This window comes from Heterocephalus glaber, unplaced genomic scaffold (assembly GCF_053883595.1).
Source record: "Heterocephalus glaber isolate CG9 unplaced genomic scaffold, H.glaber_assembly_v1.0 deba00001060, whole genome shotgun sequence".
Lineage (NCBI taxonomy): Eukaryota > Metazoa > Chordata > Mammalia > Rodentia > Bathyergidae > Heterocephalus > Heterocephalus glaber.
Genome location: NW_028258185.1, coordinates 3123114 through 3148363, shown reverse-complemented (window position 1 = coordinate 3148363; position 25250 = coordinate 3123114). Strand labels below are relative to the sequence as shown.

The following is a 25250-nucleotide window of genomic DNA, read 5'->3' as shown; positions in this document are numbered from 1 at the left end:
GGTCTAAGGAGAAAAAGGCAAAGTAAATTCATATTTCTGATCAATACATTTTAATATGGCTGGGAATCAATCAGAATGAGTTGTACAAAACCAACTATGTTTGTATGAATCTGTGGCACACTAATCATCAGAGTGCTGGAGAATCCTACCAGGAGCTCACATTCTTTAACACTTCTTGACCACATTGGATGATTCTGGCCAAGAGAACAGACTTCTCCATCTGTTGGCCATAGAGGTAATTTTAGGAAACAGTCTAGGTCCCTCCTTACTTGGGAATTGGTTGTGAAGAACTCATCTCCATCCACTTTCCTCTACCTGAGCCACAGGCAGAGCTGACCAAGGAGGAAGAAGTGAAATTCAGTTTTGTCCACTATTACAGATGCTTCAGTTCTGAAGACCCAACTCATCCTCTGAGATCAGCCCATCCAAACCCCAGCCTCTGTACTTTCAGACTGTTCTGAAAAACAGAGAGGCCCTCTTCTCTTCCACAGAGCAAATTCAAACTTTTGCTCTTGCTGCTCATAAAGCATATGTTTATCATTGCCTGGATGTACATGATTCCATTGACAGATTGCTGCCATGATGAGACAAAAGGATCACATGTTGGAGAACAGCATGGACAACTAATTGAAATCTTGTCTCAAATTAAAAGAAAATTGGTGCTGGGGATGTAGTTCCATGGTAGAGTGCCATCGAGCTTTACCTTAGGTACCTATATATGTGACACATTTGTATCACCATTTTACATTTAAAGAAATGTAAAGTATACTTTTATTCATTAATTTTTCTTATAGTTCTACCTTTCCTCTTGACACTAAATCCTAGGATAAAGTGATGTGTGTGGTGTATAGCTATTGTTCTCCAAATGCAAGAAGGAATTTTTTGGTTTTTGCTCAAATTTATTTATTCTTGGTTGGACACACAAGCACTTTTCCCCCCTCATTCATTCTAGAAGCTTAGAGCTTGTACACTGTTCACACTCTAATGTTTCTTTCTCCTTTCAGGTAAGACATTCAGACAATGTTGTTTCTTCTATCTCACATATACCTATTTCCATACCACTCTGTATATGGATTTCTACCAAGACTGGTATAGAATCCACTAAAGATTAGGTGGAACCTGTTGGTGGAATAGCAAGTCCCACAGAGCAAGCGTGTTGTAAAATATTTTTCCAGTAAAGTCACATCTGTGACCAGGTCACAATGTCAGTGTTGTGTGCCATGACCCTGAATGGCAGGAAGAGTCATAAAATATAAAGCAAAGGAGCCTGGAGAAATTTCCTTGGCTCTGATGCACTAGGAAAGTAGTGCTTACTTCCTGCCATTTGTTAATAATCCCTATGAAGAGCAGTGGCCCTCCATTCACACTTGTGTACATAAGACACTTATAAGCTACAGTTCTAATACGGTTAATAATTAAATATACTGCATGATAAAGGATGATAATGTGTCATAATATGAAGTAAGGTTAACACAATTCTTTAACCCTATGGTATCTGAAAGAAAACAAACACAAGAATGATTCTAATAATTGAGAACATGTTTATGTTTTTACATAAGGAATATTTAAACCTTAATATAAAGTTCTGCTTAGGCATTAGTTGCCTATTTCCAAATGAAGATGCCTGCATTTCTGAAAATGTAGTAACAGAGTAAAATTCATGAGTATAATATGACATGTGTCTCCTTCTGAATCTAAAATTTCTAAACATGTTCCATTTTGATGGCCCACACAAGGCCTGTTTGTCCTGGAATGTTTTCTTCTAGATGATTCCCACAATTGCTGCGAATGACTCATTTTGATCACCAAAAGAAAATGTCATCTATCAATCACACCATCCCCTCCTTATTCTCCTGCTCACTCCAGTTGCTCATTATGTATGTGAAGTGTGATTGAAATACACAGTGAATATTTAATTTAAAAGTTTATTAGCATAAAAGACACATGGCCATTAATCCATACTTGCTCTTTCTTCAGTCTTGTGCTATCATTTGTGCCACTATCTCAGCAGCTCTGGAAGTCCTCTGTCCTGAGTGTCTTTACAAGGTGTGATTAAAAAATGCAATGAATGTTACTCCTTAGTGTCATCTGATGGAAATATAGGCTCAAAAAATTACTCTATGTTTCCAGAAGCCTTACTCACTGAACATGGCACCATTTCAACTCTGGCTCTCACCCAGAGTAAAAATAACCATGAAAGGTAAAAATTTTTATTAGCCAGTGCAGTGCAGATAAAGACATTCATAAAAAAAGGCCTTCCAGAATTGCTTCAGAAAGATGGAAGAACAATGTGGTGTCTCTCAGATGTAGTAGAGTCTATGGGGTAAAATTAATGGCAATTGTAATTGTAATTTGTTTTAATTTAAGCATTGACTATAGTTTTTATCACACCATATATATAAATATAAATAAAATTTATGACACATATTCACATAATGTATATGACACACACATATATAACACATTTTGTGTGTGTTTGTTTTTTTTAAATACAAGTGGGTTCTCAGTATGGTTCTCAGAATGCCATTCAACTTGTGAGCTCAAGTGATTCTCACATCTTAGACTCAGAAATACCTGAAATTACAGAAGTCCACAACCATGCCTGTCACATTTAACTATATTTTACCAAGACTGCATATTCTTGTGTCCTTTAGTTTTTCTTCACATACACTAGTTAGAAAACCTGCTTGGGTTCCTTTCCCATACCTACATCTTTCACAGCACTTGACTAGGATATTGACCCTAGAATAATTAGATTTACTATTCTCTCCATGATTTTGAATTGGAAGGATTCAAGTTCAAGGCCGCCCTTGGCTACTTAGACTTTACAGGAATTTTCTTCAAAATAAAGAAGGAAATTACAAAGGGGTAGGGATGTATTTCAATTTGAAGTCCTTGGGATCAACCCCAAGTACTGCAAAAATAAATAGTTTCAAAAATCAAAGAAGAGACTAAGCAAACATAATAAAAATGCAATTAGATATCATTGGAGGAATAAAATATATCTAGAAGAACTTTACATTATAATGACGATGGCTATATGTTGTACGGATTGTTAAACTACTACACAAAGAAGTAAAAGCCATTGGTTCATTAAAGTGAAACCCATATTGCTATTTAACATTTCTCTAAACAAATGGTGCTGATTAACCTCAGAGTCTTCCATGTAGTTCAGAAAAAAATACATTATTAAATTAAATTTAAGAAGGATTTTTACTTCTAGTATATATTTTATCTTTGAATTTAGTCAAAGAATGTCTATCTGCCCTTAATAAAATAATATAACACTTGGGGGCAAAAATGCAGGCCAGCAACCCTGCACCAGAGGCCAAGATGGAGAAGACCTCCATGGCCACCATGACCTTCCCCTTGAGGCTATGGTACACAGGGAGGAAGGTGACCCACACATTGCAGAACACTGGCATGCTGAAGGTCAGGAACTTGGCTTCATTGAAGGTGTCCACCAGGTTCCTGGCCAGGAAAGCCACAGTGAATCTCACCAGGGCCAGGGAGCCCAGGTATCCCAGGACACAGTAGAAGGCAGTGAGCGAGCCCTTGTTGCACACGATGATGATGTGACCATGTTCAGAGTGAGCATCTGTGTCAATGTAGGGTGGATTAGTGCCCATACAGACTCCACAGACAGTGAGTTGGATCAGGCAGCAAATGGTAATGATGTAGTTATGTGCCCCTGATACCAACAACTGCCTCATCCTTCTGCCTGGAGCAGTGACCTTAAAGGCCAGCACCACAGTGACAGTTTTGGCCAAGATGGTGGAAACAGCCACAGTGAACACAACTCCAAATGTGGTCTGATTGAGGATGCAGATGGCTGTGTTGGGACGGCTAATGAAGAGTAAGGAGCAGAGAATGCAAAAGATGAGGGAGATGAGCAGGATGTAACTGAGATTTCAGTTGTTGGCTTTGACAATGGGAGTGTCTCAATGCTTCACAAAGAGCCCAAGAACAGCAGCTGTGAGGACAGTGAGACTCAGAGCAGTACCAGCCAGAGCCTTCCCCATGGGATCTTCAAAAGTCAGAAAGGTCACAGACTTTTCAATGCAATGGTTTTGCTAAGTGTTGGCATACTGATGATCTGGACACTTCATACACTGCTCCATATCTAGTGTGAAATGCAAACTGTTATCATTCCAAATTTATTCTTTCACATTATTTACATCTCTTCCCCAATGCAGAAATTCACTGGAATAGTTGATGTGAATTCTCCTACTTTGCTTTTCTGGGCATTAAGTAAAAAATTACATAGACCGTAATTTGCAATTAGTACCAATCAGCTTCTTCATGGTGAAGAGAACCAAACAAATTTTTCCTCATTGTATATCTACTTTAGCCATCACAGTATTTTTCTCTTCTCACTGAATAATTAAAGACCTACCTTTCTAAACTAAACCTCTGTAAACAATGGTCTTGGGATTCAGTCAAGGAAAAAAATATAGGGAGGATTACTCACCATATTTTTTATTAAGATCTAGGGAACCAAATATGACCAATTCTGCTCAAGGTCAAGCATAGTAATTTCCTTCACTTTCTACAATTATCATTTTTATCCCCAGTATAATGGAGTTTTTGATTACAACTAGGTTGAATTGATAGACAAATTGGATGAGTACATATAAAAATCTTTTCATTACTGAGTCTTCAGTCATAAATATACTTTTATAACCACAAGTTTTAGTTCCTTTGGTCTAAACTCTTCAATAATTTATTGGTAGAATCATTCAAAACCTTAACAGACTTTATTGATGAATATTTCTAAACTTAAGATATAATAAATATCATCTTTAAATTTTCATTTTGAATAGCTTATCAGTGAGATATAAATATAATATTTGTGTATTAACCTTGTATTTGTTCAGCACTACATTCAATTGTTTATGTTTATTTACCTATTTCTTATCCTTATACATAAGTATAGTCACAAAATAATACATCATATTTTTTGGGTAATGGAATTAATAGAGGAAGAGAAAAAATGGAAACAAAGTCTTTCCATTAAATATTTGTTTTATATATTTTATGACAATATTTCTTTAGTCAAGACCTCCAGCATATTTTCAAGTAGAAATGATGATATGGAACATGCTTGTCTCATTTTTTATTTCAATATTAAACCAGAATACATGATAATTCCTTTAGCATTGTTTATATCTAATTAATGTAATTAAGACACTTTCTACTCCCATTTTAGCAATGGTTGATTTGCCATTTCTTCTTTATAAATCATGGAAAGATGTTTAATTTTAGGATGTTTTCTCATTTCTGAGACTATTGCCTATTCCACATACTATTACCAGAAGTTATATTATGTACATTATGGTCACAATATAACCTCCCTAAAAATATCTCTAAGCTAAGAATAAGAAATGTGAATTTAGTAAAAGATGGAAAACCTATAAGGGTTTTTTCTGAAACTTGTATTGTAAAGTGTGGTTAGCAAAGTGTATCTTGTTTCATAAAATAAAATGAGTTTTCCAAAGTTTTGTTTTTCCAACTTTCTAAAGTAAATTTATATGATATACCACTGAATGCTTCTAAAGTTCAATGATAAAAATATTTACAGCTCAATAATTGTGGAAAAAATAATTGGGAATTCAATTTTGATAATTGACATGATACTATGGGAGAACTTATTTTTTCTTTGGAAAGTTAACTGTATTTAAATTTGTAAGTTTTATTACATTTTCAAATAGCTTAATGTGAAATTATTTATATTATATTTTTGTACAAGATTTTCTCTGTATCTGTAAAATAGACTATATATTCTGTTTTATGAATTTGTGTTGTTTCTCTTTCTACTTGATGCATCTTTTTAAGGATTATCTAATATTTTTCAGTAGAATAAACATTAATCTCTTATTCTATTTCTTTTTGTGTAGTTTTCTCTCTTTATCCTTTGCCCAGACTTTTTGAGATAGTGGTTTCTCTGAATGTTGGCATACTGATGATCTGGACATGTCACACACTGCTCCATGTCTAGTGAGAAATTCAAATTATTATCACTGAAATTTTAGTTTTTCCTTCCTATTCCCAGCCCTTACCATAAGATGCTCATGGTTAGTTGAGGCAAGTTTCTCTGCTTTTTTTGTAAATATGTAAAAATATTATGTAAGAATCAGTTACTTATTGATACTGGCCATCTTATTTATGATATCATGGATGACACTTTATTGTCCTTATTAATCTGGCACATTCATAGCAGCATTTCTTTCTTTTCACAAAGTAGAATGACTTCTGTACCTAAAATAAATCTCCGTAAGTGTTGTCCTAGGTTTTCTTTCAATCTCCAAGAAATTATTGACAAACCACCATAATCTGACATGTTCTGTGAAGCAGGTTTTGCCAGTAGTACTTAACATCAGGGTGTGTATGAATTGTCACCCTATAAAAGGTTGTGAGTTTCACTAAAAGACATAATTGAAGGGCCGGGGATTTAGCTCAGTGGCAATGTGCCTGCCTCACAAGTACAAGGTCCTGAGTTCAATCCCCAGGACCACAAACACACACACAAAAATACCCCAAAATTGAATATTTACCAAAACTGCTTAGATTAACACATCAACTTGGTAAGTACTGACATTTTTCCAAAATTGAATCTTCTATCCACAAGCATGTTTTATTCACAATTTGTTTCAGTTTATTTGCTATAAATTTTTTTCTTTCATTTCTAACCACTAGATATCCAAACATTACAAGAATTTTTGAGCAGTATTTAACACTTTAAATATATTTTAAATTTTTTGAATGTTTTGTAAGTTAGATACATAAGTATTATAACATAAATCATTCAGTCACTGCAAAGTAAATTCATTAATTTATTAATTCATTAATATCATATACATACCACTAATATTGAAAAATAATATCAGTTATACTAAATCTTTACTGAGACTTTCATATTTTAATTTTCCCCCAAAATTGTAATTGAGTAGAAGTAGTCAAATGAATTCCTATCACATTCTTGATTTTATCAATATTATGTTTGCTTTGCATTCTGTACATTATTTATGGAACTAAGATGGTTTCCTCCTATTTCTAATTTTGTAAGTATCATTATTGTCATTGTTTATTTCTAAATTATCAAAAGGTGCTCAATTTTGTTGTTTTTTCTTTAGTTATTTAATTTCTATTTTATGGGAAACAACTGTATTGAATTATGTTGCAAAAGCCAAATCTAGTTATGATGCAGCCTCTATCACATATTGGAGTTTTCTTTAAGCAGAGTAGTGTGAAATTTGTTTTATTAGTGACATTTTTGGCAATGACTGCCAAACTATCCCCTCATGTAAAATGAATATTTTTTCACTTTTACTTAATATGCTCAGTATTAGTATGCTTTTGAATGCTTATCAATTTTTCCAGTGAGGCTACAAGTACCATAAAAATTCTAGGAAAATATTAATTTATAAGCCATATTGCTAACAGATATGGTACTGTGGATATTTTTCATTTTTTCCTTAGGATTATTTTGCTATTTTCTTGTGAATTTCTAAATTTCAAGCACATTTTCATAGATTGAAATAAATTCTTAGTAATTAAATTTTATTATTCTGCAAATTTTTCTTTCTGATCAAATTTATTAAAGGTTACAAGGGTTGTTTTTTACTTGAATCAAGTTTGCGTTTAAAATTTGTTTTCTGCATCTATATATTTTCTTAAAATTTCCTGTCATAATATTTTTTGTCTCTCATTTTAGTTTAGTGGAATTAGTGCTTTTTGGCTAGTTTCTGATAAAAATCTCTAAATGTAGAATTTCATGCTTTCTTTATTTAAATATGCATAATAGGATATAAGTATATATCAAGTAAATATTTCTCTCTAATGATAGTTTTACTTTCAATCCAAGAGTTTGGTAGGTAAAATTCTCAAAGACAATTTCTGTTTTAGTATTACATGCTATATTTATATTCGTTTATATAATAACTATGTAAATTTTTATGATATTAATTTTATATGATATGTATTTTTAGTACTGAAGACTGCATTTCTTAAACCAGAAGCAGATAGTGTGGACGTATTCTTCTCTATGTGTGCACATGGAATATATATATCTAAAAACACCATACACCCAATCTGAGTATACTGCATATACTATATAATCGATCTCATTATATTTCAAAATTAATTCAAAATTATGCAAAATATTGTGAAATTAAAATATGTAACAGTTAAAAATTTTAAATATGCAGCACAGAGGTGATTTTACCATGCCCAGGTTTATTATCAAAAATTCAACTATTTCCAGTGACAATTTTGTTGTTCAAAAATATTCAATATGGGTTTTCTTTACCATTTCTGCACCATGGCCCAAAGCCCATCTGCATATTCTCCATTCTTTCATAATATTGAACCTCATTTTATGTACTTCACCTATTATACAAATTAGAGATATTCTATGGTCTCCATTTCTGTTGATCATATCAACAATTTAACACCCTACACCCATCTGATATAATACAGAGGCTAAGGCTCTGTGAAAAAAAGTTTATAATACACAGATAAAAATGTAGACTTGATCATTTATTGCATCCTACACTCAATGCAGATATAAATCTTGAAGCTCATGTCACTAACCATAATTCATATCAATATGTAATTATTAATTCAAAAGTATGGACAATGTTAAAATTTTAAACATTGTGACAGTAAAAGACAGGTTGGTATTAATTTCCCTTAATATACCCTCCTTTACTTTCAAAGCACTTTTTCCATAATTCTTGCAGCTTTCTGAATTGGTTCAGGAAGTCTTTTTTTGTGTCTCTATGAGATGTGATCAAATATTCAGTGAACTCTGCAGTTAAGTACAGAAAAGTAGGCTGTGGAACACTACGGTGCATCCTCATCCACCTGTTCACTGGATTTGCCACAGTGCTCCCTTTGGCTCTTCCCCAAAGTCACAATGACAAGAAAGGTAAACATTTTGAAGATGTTACAGCCTAACAGTGCAAATAAATATGCTTATTAAAACCTGTTGCAAGAAGTGTCAGGAATTATGGGATAAGTGTGTTCAAAGTAAGCAAGAGTGTTTTAAGAGAAATTAATGACAATGCATCTTTTACAGTCATTTTTTAAAATTAAATGCACAGTTTATGGAATACACCCCAAGATGAAGTCCCCTTAATCTCCTATAAATTACAGGAGAGCAGGGATAAAAAGCCAAGGATTGAGCATAAACATGCTCTTCACCATCACATACCTCTATCTTACACACACACAATCCCTCTAGCACTTGTGTCAAGAGACATGCTAGGTTACTGAGAAACTAAGGATCTGGAATTTGATTGTCTTTGAGAAGATCTAAATGAAGTTTGAAAAAGAAGTGTTGGTACTTAATAATACTCTGTTAAAATAGTGACCGAGGTGAAAGAGAAGCAACTTTGGGGAGTAAAAGAGGGTTTTCAGGCATTTATCTCATTTTTCATTCTTTTAAAATATTTTTATCTTTGTAGTTCATGGAGTTTACAATCATTTTCGGGAGCAGTGACATGTACATACTACAGCTAGTTTCTTTTTTGTAATCACCTTCCCCTTTCATGTCCCTCCTCCTTCCTCATCCTATTGCTCTACCCTCTTTTGCATACATGTTGCTATTATTTGTCTTAGTTCATATTATGACATATAGTGTTTATTAGGATCCTGGGCATGGCATGTCTTTATTCTTCTAATTTCCTGTTGAGAGTACAGTACTTTCTTTTATCTTTGTTTCTGTGGAACTGAAGACAAATCCCAGGGCCTTCACACTGTATTACATTCCAGAATTTTGTGATTTTTGATTTTGTAAAATTATCTCACTAAATCATTAAGCTGTCCCAGATAGAGCTCAAACTCAATCATACTGCCCCAGCCTCTCAGAGTGCTGGGATAACAGGCATGCACCACCCTAGTGGGCTGGGAACATCATGCTTTCAATGAGTCTAGAAAAATATATAAAGGCACCAGGTGTGGTGGCACATGCCTATATTCCCAACTTCTGGAAGCTATAGTAGGTGGATCCAAAGTTTTAGGTGAGCCTGAGAAACTTAGTGAGATTTTTTCCTAAGCATAATAAATTTAAAAGAAATGGGGATGTGGCCCAGTGGTAGAATGTGTCTATATCGCATTCCCAGGAAAACAAAAGAAAAAAATCTCAGAAATAGCTCAGGGGATAGAGTGTGTGGTTTATGAAAGGGTAATATTACAGAAGTAAATTGCTCAATAAAGGAAGAAAGAATTTGCCTTTGCTCTTCAGTTCAAAATTATATTCTTTTCTTGGAGTTATGTGAAGCCAAAGAAAGCATGACAATTTGTTGAGAAGATTTACTCTTACCTGTTTCATTGGCGATCTCATTCTCTGGGCAAGGGGTGCAATCAAAATAACAGGCAGGTTTTCCCTCCCGAGGGGATTTCCTGAATCCAGGACTGCAGCTCTCACTGCATACAGAGCGGGGAGTCTGGGGACAATCAGATGAGTATTGGCAACTTCTCTAAATTTTACTTAACCTTTCACAATCATAGTAACAAACAATTTTTATAAATGCATAAAGTCATATATTTACTTGAATCCCATACTTAATGATAAAAACATGAATATTGACTAAAATATGGTTGAGTAAATAAGCTTTATTCCCATTCAACAGAAATTAGAGAAATAAGAAAATGCTTAGCATTGAAAGGTGAACTGTTATTCCATTTGTGACCATTTGTGACCAGAGGTGGGGCACAAAATACAAAGAATTTCATTTATTTATGTCTAGTGAAATAAGTTATGGAATGAGTTATGTGCAGATCCAAGTTACCTCAGTAATTTCTGCAGCCCACTCTATCATCTCCTCAGACACAGACAGCTGCTGACCAAGTGGAGCATGGGGGGAAAATCCTCCAACTTTCACCCTGAGTCTAACGCCTTCTGGAAAGTTCCACAAGTTGAGAATATCATACTTTGTACCCATTTTATTTGCCTTGTCTAAGTTTACTTGTTCTCCAGTGGGACTGTTGAACTGGAGGTCCTTCAGAAAGGGGTGTAGCTGAAAAGGATGAATAATCCTATGATGAATTGCATCCCAATGTTAAGAAACAAAACCTGAATGTGGGACAGTCTCTAATTTTCTTTATTCTTTGTTTCATAGTGGAAGCTCCACACAGGCAACAAATGAAGTGGAATAAATTAAATATCACAATGTTTCTAAAATATCAGCTTGAAGAGAAGATATTTAAACAAAACCCATGTAAATATACGATTTGCATGGGTGGCAACACTGTCTAATCAGAATTTTGTGATTGTTCCCACAGCATTTATGTGCAAAATGAGGTTATCAATCCAAAATGGTCATAGAATAAAATGCAAATTTTATATAAAACATCCATTGCAATATTTGCCACATTTAGGTACACAAGTAAATTATATATGCAAATATTCATATATATTCATATATGATACATAATATTCATATATATTCATGATTTCTCTTTTAAACTGCAAGGGTAAAGTTTTCATCTTTTGATGGAAAATATGATTAGATAGAATATTAACATCTTTTCCAACCACAGCAATGATCTTGATTCATTTCCGGGTCAAAATTTTATCTCAAAAATAAAATTAATACAGAATCTTTGGGTTTTTCAGGAAAAGATTTTTGTTTACTGGATTTGAGCACTTGTAGAAAGCTCTATAAGATGATCATGATACCAGGGCCTGCCTTACAATAAAAATATATTACCTGCCAGAGGAAGAACACCGTAGTGTCCCCACTTCCCATCAGTTGCATTTCACCTTGTTGAAGAAGCATCTCTTGCAGGGAGTATGCTACCAAATACACAGCATTGTATGCGTTGTAGCTCCTGTCACTCATGGCAGTGTCGAAACGATTTGCAGGCAGCCATTCCAGAGCAGTGGAAATTCCGGAACCCATACAGAGTGAGGAAAGTGTCTTCTGGGTATTTGAAGGGGGTAGCTGTCTGGATAAACTCATCAAAACCAGAAATCTCCTCATAGTGGTGTGTAAAAACGAGACTCTCATGGAATGAATCAAGGATAAAATTTCTCCCAGACAGTTCAGCATGCCACTGAGTGTTTGTCACCCAGACTCTCCATGTCATTAGATGTACCCCAACCTGATAGTTTATATCATTTAGACTGTCAGTATCATAATAAATGATAACCACATTTACAGGTGATGTTTCTCTGCTGAGGAAATCTTGCAGCTTTGGAATCCAGAGGTATGACACAATATAATTTTTGATCATTTTTATAAATGCTACACAGACTCCATTCTTGTCCATCTCTCCCCTCACATCTGAGAGAAATTGAAAACCATTCTGACCTGCTGTGATGACCAGTCCCACCCAGGTCCAGTGGAAATGAAGCATCAAGGACACCATGCCAAGGGCCAGAGATTCATCCTTTGAGGCCATCTGATGGACAGAAGGAAACTGACTATTTTCACTGAACTCAGGATCAAAACCACCAAAGATAAGCTAAAAGGAAAAGAAAAGTGAAAGTTTTGTGAAGCAAGTTGACGCAAAGCACAACCTTAGGCCTGAAGAGTACTGAAAAATATCTGAAAATTGTACAAGGAAATATTCATTATCCCATCTATTTAATCATCTCACTTCATAAGTGTCCTGTTTTAGAAAATAACTGAGCAGACTCTGATTTCAGGAAATCCTTAATTTCCTCTGTACCTCCTTCCTGATGTACATAAAGAGAATATGGGTAATTGACAAATCTCAGTGTGTTACATTTTGAGGTTGTACAATTTTTGCATCACATAAACCCAGTCCATCCATTCACCATCCTTAGGAACTGAACCTGAAACTGTCCACTAATGTGGCATGATTTGATCCTGCCCTATTTACCCTGTCTCATCTGTGGAAATTTGTAGAGTTCCAGCAAAGGTCCAATTTGAGAAGAAATTACCCATGGTGATCCTGTGAGTAATGCTACAGATTTAGTCTCTCTCCCACACCTATAGTTAGGTGTCCCATTTTGTCCTGTGTACAAAGTGATGATACTTTCTAAAAACATCCAGTGACTGTAAACTAAATTATGGTACTCATATCCCAGAGACATGTTGGGTAAAAGATGAGTATTCCTGTTGATCTCTTCAATGGCAAAACTGATGGCTAGAACATTCTGGTAACTGTTGTGGATAAGGCTGAAAAGAGAGCAAGTAATCCTTAGAGAAAAGACTCAATACATAATTGTCTTTCAGTCCAGGACAATACCACTTGTTAATTGAATGCTGTGTCTTCCCATAATTCATATCCTAAGAGCCTAAACCTGAACGTGCTGGCTTTAGGTTGACTTTTGGAAGTTGATTCATGTTAAACTAGATTCTGCCTGTGGATTTATCATGGATGAGATTAATGTCCTTACAATAGATCAAAGAGAACGTGCTTCATATTTTTGTGATAGAAGGAAACATTGACACATCTCCACACAAAAACTATCAATCAGGTGCTCTCTTAATTTCTTAGCTTGAAGACTTATGATAAGTAAATCTTACTTTAGACACATTGCTTGTGGTACGCTTTTATACAGAAGTCTGATTTAAGATCACATTCTAAATCAAGATGAATAACCAGACATTATAATTCATTTCTGGAAGAGCTCGTGCCTAGAAGGTCTTAGAACTTATACTAAAGTAATGGTGTAACTTGGGGTCTTGGTGATCCTTACCACTTTTTACATCCACAAAGGAAAATGGTTCCATTTACAAAGGAAAGTGTGAAGGATGGAAAAGCAGGAGACGTTTAGGGTGTGGTTATAAATATTTTCTAATATGAAGAACCAAGGTAATCTCAAACAGCAATACACCATTTAATAGTTCATGTTACAGACATGACATCCACATGAAGATAATAACAAATAGGGGAACAATAACATTGAATGGTGCACACATGCAGAATATGTTGGCATCTGCGGGGTGAGTATGATGCAGCAGAAGGCTGGCTCTGCCATTGAAACCCAAGAAGCTCCCGTTACCTTTAGGGCTTCACAGGAGGGAAACCTTGAAAAGGCAAAGACATTTGGAAGAGAAATAAAGGATGGACAAGAGTGAAAATTCTCAGGATACTAAGAGAGGTGGCACTGTGAGTGCATAGTCCCTTTTCACATTAAAAAGTGAAAAATAATTTCAATGCAAAATTTGACATCTGTTCCAGTGCTTATCTTAAATAGCATCTGTGCTCCACATTTTCTGATATCTTGTAAATGGTTTCCTAACAAGTGACATTTTTCATTAATACTGCCTGATATTTGATTTTGCAAGACTATAGCACAGAGTCTTTTTGTGGTATTCCTGATTGTTCTATCTGTTGAGGCTTAATGAAACTAGTTCATATGCACATCTTTTTAATACTCCTTGTTTGAGGGGAAAGAATTTTTTTTTCTTGCACTGATGTAAATAGACCCCAGGGACCCTCCCCCTATACTAGTTCTCTACTCCTCTGCCACATTCCAGCTCAGAATACGTATTTTTCAGTTGTGGCATACAGCTATCTATATATGTCTAATAAATACAACTTGCTAACTTAACCTTTGTCAGACTATTATTGCAGAAGTGTCGTCTTTCAGAAAGAGTTGGGATTTCCCAGAATACTGCCATATGTTTTCTTATTGGTATTTTTCCTTCTCATCTTCATTATAAACTTCATTTTCTTCTTTTTATTTTTTGTATCTACATTATCTTAAATATGGATGTGTGTAAGATCATATTATTTATTTGTGATAATTTGAAAATCCACAGCATTATAAATTAAGCATAAATTTTCTTATTATTTTTATAAGGTATTTTATCTAATTTGTTGGTATTTAATAAAACTACCAAAGATTTATTCTCATTGTATTTTCCAAGTAATATTGGCATAATAACTGTTATATTTTGTTGGTGAAAATTTTCAAATTAATTTAGTTTCTACATATCTTTCACAAAGAGTTAACTAAATTTGTTGTTTTCTCATCAAATTTCACAGATTGTACAGTATTCAAGTGAAAAAATTGGTGCAATTTTGTAATAATTAACAAATGTCCTTTCTTCTACTATGAATATTTGGTTTCTATTTTCACATTGGTTCTAACTCATATTCTAGGGTTTATTTTTCATGTATTTGTATGTATTTGCTTTTGTTATTCTACTGTATCCCTTCTATTTGGGTAAGTGCTATTTTCTACCCTTCTAATTTACCATGGTTGCTGAACTGGACATATTTTCTCATCTCTTTAGAAACTAATGGACTTTTCATCTTTCAGCTGTTTTTACATTATTCACCTATTTTTGTTTCAGAATCTTTTCTACATTTGATGTTCTTCTTTCATATTGAATTTATGTTTGAATACACTCGAGTTCCTTTTGTGTTTGTGGGGTTTTTATGTGGGGTACTGATTTATGTTATCTTCTGAATTACAATTGAGTTTTCCATTTTCTATCTCCAATATAACCCATGTAGGAAACTTCCAACTTTTAAATATCTACATGTTTCTTTGTAAATTTGTCATTTTGGAGAATTTTCTGGTTAATATTTGTTGTAGAATTCATTTCTATGAATAATTTTTATGTATTTTTATTTGCATGTTGGTACGTTTGACTATTGAGCAATGAATTATCTAAAACCATTATTATTTAATTTTTGTGTGTGTTTTGCTGAAAAAAATAAACAGTTGTAGATTTTCTAAAGTGTTGATCTGCTTCTTGTGCCATTGAAATGTGAAGTGAATTTAGGATCTTTATTTAGACTTTTTTTTCCTCAGAAGTTATTAGTGTCTACTTCAGTCATGTCAGCTGACACATTACTGATTGTCTTTATTTCCTCTTCAGTGACTCTAAGTTAATCTGAGAATATCTAATTCTTCTCCTGTCAGTAACTGGTAACTCAAAGCAAATACTTCCATAGATAACTGGAAATAAAGAAAAAATGAAATTGTTGTCTAAAAAAACCTATGTTGATATGACCTAATACAAACTACCTAAAAGTCAGAAGAGAAAAATTTTAACTATTAGGAACAAAAAGTTTAAATTATAACTAGGTAATATATATTTGAAGGGAAAAAAAGAAATGAAAGCATATTAAGATTTTTAATCTAGCATTGGGGAGTCAATCAAACATATTTCGCAAAGTGGTCTTGTAATAACTGTTCTCTTAAAAATGAAAAATTTAAACAAAATTCCATAATTATCATGCTTACCTTTTCCCTAAAGACACAACTCCAGAAATAAAAATTAAGAAAAGCAAAAGTAATTAGTGACTTTGAGCACATTTATAATAGTATAGTGTGGTACTTTTAATGGAGATTTTAGCACTATGAAGTAATGGATCTAAACATTATTATAAGATCCATAACAATAACAGCTCTTAATCTTTAAATGAGTCATAGATTAAATAGACAGATATCAATAATGATGATGATGAAGATAGTGATGTTAACTCTGATAAATCACATATTTTATCATACATGATTCTCTCTATATAAAACTCAAGCTATTTATATTAAGAATGGAGAAGACCTATTAATATATTTCCAGTTTGATCCTGACAAGAAAGTGAGCTCTTTATTTGAATCAGGTGTAAAAATGTCAACAAGAGAGAAATCTTTTGGTCAGTCATAGAAATTCTGATTCAGTGATAAACTAGGTGAGCAGTCAGACTTGAATTCACACCCTCACTTCCACTTACACAGACACAAATACAAACTTCTTACTAAAGTTCAGTAAATACTGAGACAATGTACAAATCTATACTAACTCTGATGAGTTAGTCTTAGAAAATAGACAAAGTCAAACCAGTGATTAGGATATAGTAACTTGAAGCAACATAACCAGTGAGGGAAGGAAAAGAATGAGAAAAATCTTTCCTTTGAGATAAAATACGCAAGCGTTTTATTTCTTGACAAACAAAGAAGCATACTGTATAAGAAAACAAAATTATTCTGCACTTTAAAAACAGGAAAAAAGATAATAAACACATGTTTACTACTATACAGTACTAGGGATAAGAGATTAGAAAGCAAGAGTATGAAGTCAATATCAAAGAATGGGTAATAAAATAGTCATCACTCAAAACACCTAATAAAACAAAATCAGGAAAATTAATTGTAAAGAAAATCATATAAGAAAAGAAATAATGTACAAATTCATGTAGCTAGATTTAAATCCCTGTATTTATCTTTGTGAAAGACTTATTTAATTAAAATGTAAATATAATTACACAAAGGGACTGAAGTAAAATATAATGTAAAATTATAGAAATATACCTATATATTTTTGCAGAGTGCTGAAAGAATAAAATTTGCAACATACAGTGAGGCTGTATGCATTTACAAATTAACTTCTTTCTAAAAATTAGTAAGTATTCAGTCTATGAAAATATTCTTCTCTAAAACAAAATTTAGATAATAAATTTGTGATTTTATAAAGTTTATATTGGCTTTTTATGAATACAAATATGTGCAAAGAATTATTCTGGGTATGTATTTAAAACACAGTGTTTTTAATCTTATCTTTCCTGGAAGGAGAAAAATATTATCTTTACCAAAGGATATACATTTTATACTAATCAGCACTCATTTCCTGTTACATACACTATTTAAAGGAAAATATATTTCATTCACATTGTGACTTTAAATGTAATTAAAACAAAATCCCTGTCCACATTTATCCATGTGGAGAGGTGTGTGGGGGTATGGATATGTTAATTTGTGTTATTTAATTATCAGAAAATTTAAATAAAATCAGCACTTCCCATTTCATTCCATAAAAATACACAGTTTAAAATTGACAGTCTTCAGTGAATTTAAAGAAGAAATGTTCAATCAAAACACTGATCTTCCTTAAATGCAAAAAAAAAAAAAAGGCTCAGAGTAGGTGTGCTATGCGCACTAGGAGCTGCTGTGTGCTGCAGCCACTCGCTCATCTTCTAGAAATCTCACGTTAACAACAAAAACCGCTCTGCACATGTGCTGTGATCTGGTTGGGTGCTTTGTGATGATTATAGTTAAGCTGTGTGCATGAGCATTGCCAATGAAACAGTTTAAGAGAATATTGTTCTTTTGCACTAGAATTACTATGGCTCTGGAATTTCTAATCCATAAAATTAACATGCAGTAAAACAGCAGAGAAAAAAATAGTTAAAGAAAAGTGCCAATATTAATATCTCATAAAGTAGAAAATGACTCACTTTAGAAACCTAAAAAAATCTGAAGAGGATTCATGATTCATAAAGTGTACAATATCCAATCAAAGAGTAAATATATGAACAAATGTCAAAACTTTCCAACCTAAGATCACTAACATCAAGCATCGTGGGGGAAATGTATGTAATATACAAACAGAATAAAACATTTTGCCCTGGATACTTGAACTAAACCATACAATTCTATTGAAGAAGATGAAAACATGAAAGAACATATTGCATAGATGTCAATATTCACCACTGAGTTCCATCAAAGTTCACACCACTTTCATTAAAAAATGAAGACGAGGGTTTTCATGGCAAAACTTATCTTAGAGGTTTTTAAACATAAGAATTATTTGAAGTTAGTGAAAGTAATTCAGAATTAAATGATAAAAATATAGAGAAAAATTACTTCTAAATATGTACAATATTTTAAAAATATTTAAATTCTAGAATTCAATCCAATAATATAGAATAAAAAAGAGAAATTACCTGTGAGTAAACTTTCAATTTATTTAATACATATGGAAATAGATATGCTCCTTGTATCAGATAATTGGTATTGGAAATCAATAGATCAATATTAAATTATTTTGTTGATAGTGAATGTTAGCTATTGTGAAAGATAAACAATATACTCAATACAAAATGAAAACAATTTCTAGTCACACACACTTGTAATTGCAGTACTGTAGGATGTTGTGGCAGAAATCTCACAAGTTTTAGCCCAGCTTTGACAACTGAACAACTTAGAGAGATGCTGTTCCAATACTATGAACCCAAACAAATTTTTAGAGGATTGAGGATGCAGCTCAATTGGAAGCCACTGAGTTCAAAACACAAAACCATAAAAAAGTACTAGAATTAACACAAACGTAGGTGTAAACTTACACAGTGGGATAATTGTATTTTCTCTACTTACAAGTTGATATCCACTTTTCATATATTATTCCAAAACTACTTAATTCAAGCAAAAATTCCTTAAAATATTTTAAATACTTTGTAAACAAATATTTGTTTTCTTAAATATGTGAAATATTTTAAGTGCTGAAAGTCTATAATATGATAGAAAAAGGGGTACAAGGCAAACCACACAATAAAATATTGTTAAGATTACATGGAAATAAATAATCCATCTTAATAAAATTTAAATATATCAATGACTATCTGCACACATCAAGTCATGTCACATTTGGTGTAAACATGAAGAAAATAATACTCTCTTATGTGGGGACTGGAAGTATTTATTATTATTTTTCTCAAAGGTTCTTTGATCATATGCACAAAATGACTTTAATTATACATAGCTTAGAATCCAGCCATTCTTTTGACACAATTCTCTTATTTTAATTAAAAAAAGTACAGCTAGCTGCAACAAACTACCTCCCTCAAAGATCTATATATTATTCTCCCTATAAAAACATGAAATTAAAAACCAATTTGAAAATTAGGAACATCCAAATTTGGTGAAAGTAAACCTTGTTAGTTTTACAAGATATAATATTGTATAGGGATATGAATACTCATGATGATATTGAGGTTTATACAAACATATATACTATCTTTTCTTATGTAAAATATGTTGACAGAGAGAATAATCCTACTATTTATATACATATATATATAATTATAATCTCCAGAACATTATAAAAACTAATGTATAACTATTGTGGTTATTGCATATATGCATATGCTTGGGCCTTATCCTTCTTTACAGTATTACAAATCTATTTTACAATATAATCTTGTAAAAATAAATATATGTTTTATATCTCTACATATTTTTATTCTCCAAAGTTCTCTTCCTTTTCATTTTGATTTTAGGAAATTCTGAAGCATTTTCATGGCCACTTCAAGATTTTTAAGTCATAAGATAGCCTGGACATTAAAAGCTCCTGGAATTGAAAGGCTGTTATTTTCAGTCATAGACACAGTACACAGTGCAAGGTCAGGGAAAAGACTGACTGCCACAGTGATCAGGTGAACATGGGCAGAAGACAGAAAGAGAAGGAGTTGGTGGCCTCTCTTACTCAGGAAGAGAAAAAAATTTTTTCTAGCACCTTTGAAGTATCCTTGAAATTGGATCACACTTGTTACCTGACCAGTTCCCCATCCCTTACTGTCCCCAGATTATGTCCATTCACACTGAGATTATTTCCTCTAGAATCCTTTCAGTTTGGTTAGTCTGGCCCTCATGACCCTTATGTTGTCTCTGAGTAATTTGACATCCTGAGATCCATGCTACTCTTTGGTCATAAACTCTCAATAGCACAGGCAGTATTCAGGATCCACCTCAACTCTTCTGTAATTCACTACAGTGGTCAATATATATACTGATGGTTCTTCCCTGATAAGATAAAAGATTTCCTAACTTTTTTAGTGAGTCCCATTAGTAATTTTTTTACTTTAACGGATTGCAGGAGATACAGACCAGACTTCCTTGACTCATTCACCTAATGATTTTCCAGACTTCTTACTAAGTAGAAACAATAAACACCAACCATCACAATTAAAATATAACTTTAAAGAAATTGACCAACAACATCAAACATATTTTGCAAAATTATCTGAGGAAATGCCAGCTGTAATGACACATGATTATAGTCACTGTTAATTGGGAGGCTAAAGCCAGATTTCTTGAGTGCAAAAATTTGGGCAACTTTGGCAACATAATAAAACTTTGTCTCAAAAATATATAAACATCTTAAAATTACCTGAGAACAATATTATGAGTAAACATCTTATACATGATAATGAATATGCCATAGGTAAAACACTTACTGTGGTCAGAAGGTGACCTAATTCTTAACTCTGCCATCCCTACTTCCAAGCATGGACAACTAGTAAAGACAAAACTAGTGTCTCAATCATCAGACAAAAGACATAAACAAACGTTATTCTGGTGACATGCCCTTGTACACAGGAGCACAAGTCATCTAGAATGCTCTGACTCCATACAAAATGTACTTATTAATGATAACATTAGCTACAGAACTGATGTGAGGATGTCAGAAAACCTAGAAAATGCCTGTGAATAAGAATCAAATTAGATGATGGAATTTCACAGAATATTACCCCATTATTCCTGGCTTGAGTTGAAGATCCAATCTTAGGCACTGAAATGAAAGTAAAACACACATAATATTGGAAAGTGTAACTGAATATCTACAGTAAGATCTGCTCCAGCAAGTGGGGCATAAATAGCTGTGGGGATATATGATATTTTATGCATAAGAAGAAATATTATCAGACCCTGGTCTTTAGGAAATGGATATTTACTTCAGTCCTATTCTATTGAGTTCAATCTAGGGCTTTGATTCAGTTTGTAATAGAGATCTGTTAATGTCACACAGTGATGAGTCAGGTATAATGAAGACTATATATAATACAGTAGGTGCAAGATAGTGTCTCCTCCATGATCTAAACTTCTAACCTTTAGGAAGAGAAGATAAACTATGAAAAAATTATCTTCCCTATTTTCAGAAAATGAAAAAGGGAACAGAATAAAAAAGAAATTATGAGTTCTGAGCAAGTGAGCACAGAAAGGACAGAATAGGGATTCAGAGAATACTGATCTCACATTCATTCACAAACTCCAGGCATTAGTGATCCTGATTATTAAAAATAAAATAAATAAATGAAAAACACACTTACTCCATGATAATGAAGTCCTCACTGGGTTTTATATGAGACATACCAGTGAAGTAAAAAGAGTTGTACAGGTAGAAGAAACCACCGATCACCACATCTCCATCCTTGTACAAACTGGTGCTCCTGCATTGCAGACAGTCATCCTCAGGCAAGTTGCACACTATGAGAGGAAGCTGCAAGAAGAATAAGATAATACTCAAAAGGGACATCTTTTAAGTATGTATGGATGTTTATGTCTAAAGGAAGATGACATCTGCAATGTCAGCCAGGTGAACTGGGAACCTATGTACGTGTGTATGTATGTAGGTGGGTATATACATATAAATGAATGTGCATGCCATGTGGTTTATCATTTTACAAAAGATAGAGGCTTTAATAATCCTGACTTCTTTCAGCCAACCCTCCTCCATGTCCTTGGAGATAGTTTCCACCATTTCCCCTGAAGCTCTGCATCTGAGGTCTGGTGTCCCTATGAAAACACAAGTTGGGAAATGTTTCAAGATGAGCTTATGTACCTCCAGGCATCATTATACCACTCTCGTCACTTCTACCAAGTTCCCAGGAGCCTCTTACTCCTGTGTGGATTTCGTCCCAAGCCTCTACCAACAGGTCATTTGCCTGGATGCCATTTGGGGTGATGCAAATGGATCGCACCAGAAGACTGACTGTGAGGTGCTATTGAAATGACCTCAAGAGACCCACATTCAGTTATGAAGATTGATGCACTATGCCCCCCAAGGCTCAAGAAAAGAAGTTGCAGCCTCACTCATCTAGGAGTGAGTACAGCCACAGAACCTTCCTTGTATTGCCCATTCTTGTCTGAGTCATGAGTGCAATAAAAAAAATACTCCCCATTACATATTTCCGCATCCCCTCAACAACCAGTCATTACACCATATCTAGAAATTTCCAGTTAGTTGCTCAAGGTTAATAAAGAAATATGCTGCATTTCTGAAGTCTAAACTTTGACCTTCTTTCTACTTTTTAGTACTTTCCACATGCTAATTTCATGCCTTAATATATTGTCCTAATTCGTTTCTACAACACCAAGCTGGGGCTACATTACTAATACTTTTCTGACAACATGTGAATTTGTTCACCATAAAGCAAAGCAATGAAATTGGAAAGTACTTCTGCATTTTTCACCACCAAATTTATTGAGTATGAGAGTCATATGTGCAGACCTTTACAACACCAGAGTTCCAGGGAGTTTACAAAGCAAGGGAAGTTTTTATTTATGGTTCTATATGTTTGAGTTGATGGAATTTTACATTTCTCAAATTTTAAGTAATATCCAACACACGTTGTGAGTCTTAATGTAAATGTGGACTTTATTTTATTGTTAGACCAATGTTTCCCTATGAATTGTGATATGCATCAATAGTTGAAATGGTAAAGCAAAAAGGAAATATATTTTCATATTACTGTAAACTTAAAACATTAAAATCTAAAGTCACTAAACTTCAAGAAAAAAGTATCTTTCCCAATTGGATAAATGCTATCCCACGTCACAATGGAGGATTTGAAAATACTTAGTCCAAATAAAGATGCACTATAAATGCAGTCTCAATATAAAATATACAAGTCTCAAATCTTTTGTATAAAAATGAAAGCATAACATCACTAATAATTTTAATATTAAATACATATTAATATATTTCTGCATTGAATCTTTTAGTTACAGTATAATATAAAATTAAGATTTTAAAATTAAGGGCTTACATGAATATTCTCTTGGGCACTGCAGATATACCCACTGCACACAATCACATACAAACACAATACACAAATAGCATGTCTGAGACCACTACAAAAATCAGTGACCTAACATACTGAAATGACCTTCTCTTATTTGAGGCCAGATCATTGTTGTAAATTCACCTGTGTCTCCTTAAAGTTATGGTAAACCTAATATCTGTGAATATGACCTTATCTGAATAGAGGGACTTCACAGATGCAATAAAGTTAAGACAAACACCATTACAACATAAATGGTGTTTTGTAAGCATAGAAAAATACTACATGGTGATGGTATTAAAGACTGGAGAGTATCCCACTACACACCATGGATTGGAAATGATACACTGTCACAAAATTTTTATGAATGCATGTTTGCAGTACATGCAGTTTACAATCATTTTGGGGAGTGGATAGATGTAAATAGTACAGCTTGATTCTTTTTTAAACTGTTCCCTTCCCTCCCATTTCCATCCATCCTCTCTAAATTGTCTTTCCTCATTTTCATTTTTGTTGATATGATTAATATAAGATTTACCTTCATTTAGCCTTTCTAATTTTAACTTTATTATTAAAAAGTCAGGGCTGGGGATTTAGCTCAGTGGCCCCACAATGGCTTCACAAGTGCAAGGTCCTGAGGTTCTGAGTTTAATACTGAGAAGAAGAAGAGGAGGACAAGGATGAGGTGGAGGAGGAGGAGGAGGAAGAAGAAATAAAATAAAAAGTAGGTTTTCCATTGCTCATTCCACTGGATCCAATGTTCCATGTTCTGCAGTATAAAGATACACATAAATAATGAGTAGGAGTGGGGAGTGGTATCATAAAAGATAAGAAGACACTGAAATTACTTCCTTAATATTACTGAATCAAATGAATGCTTGTTTATCAGGGACTGGAATTATTTTAATGTAGCACAGTTGGAACTGCTTAAAAGGAAATTATTTTACCACCTCTAAGAAGGTTTTAAGAAGAAGTATGCACTGTCATACTGGTATGTAGCCCCTACCAGAAAAGCTGGGGCAGGAGGAGTTCTTCAACCAAGGATTTAGATGTTGGCCTCAGAAAAATAATGTTTCTGTCTTCAAAAATAGGAAAATATGTATTCAGAAGGCTACTTCTTAGCATTCAAATTTTATGTAATATATGAAAAAATCTTGTTTTGTTAGAGAAAATCTTTCTTTTTTCCTTAAATTATTTTATTGGTACATTTCAGGTATACAATACACTCACATTTCCCCTTGGGAACTTGTACCTTTACATGATATAGCTTGGTTCTTATTTTTCCCACATTCCCTGCCCTCCCTTCAACCCCTGCACACTTCCCTATTTATAAGACTTTGTTTTCTTTTTTTTCCATTTCTCATAATTTTTCCTTTCCCTTCTTTCCTTTCCCCTACCCCTTTGGACCTTTTCTTCATATTTTGCATTATCAATTATTCATTTTAATCATTAGTACATTTTAGGTGTACAATATAATGACATTCATCATTGGAAATTTGCACCTTTACATAATCTCTCTTGAGTCTTATTTTCCCCCCTCCCCCGGTCTCCTTTCAACCTCTCCATCCCACCTTATTTACAAAGAATTTGTTTCCATTGATCCATTTTCTCACATTAATTCCAATCCCTTCTTTCCTTTCCCCTACCCCTCCCAATTCCGCTTGACCTTTGCCCCTTTTCTTCCTATTTCACATTAT

At 33.5% G+C, this 25250-nt stretch overlaps 1 pseudogene; it reads right to left on the bottom strand.

Moving 5' to 3' along the window:
- Positions 1-3200: 3200 nt before the first annotated feature.
- Positions 3201-24097, bottom strand: LOC101708468 (vomeronasal type-2 receptor 116-like; annotated as a pseudogene).
- Positions 24098-25250: the final 1153 nt, after the last annotated feature.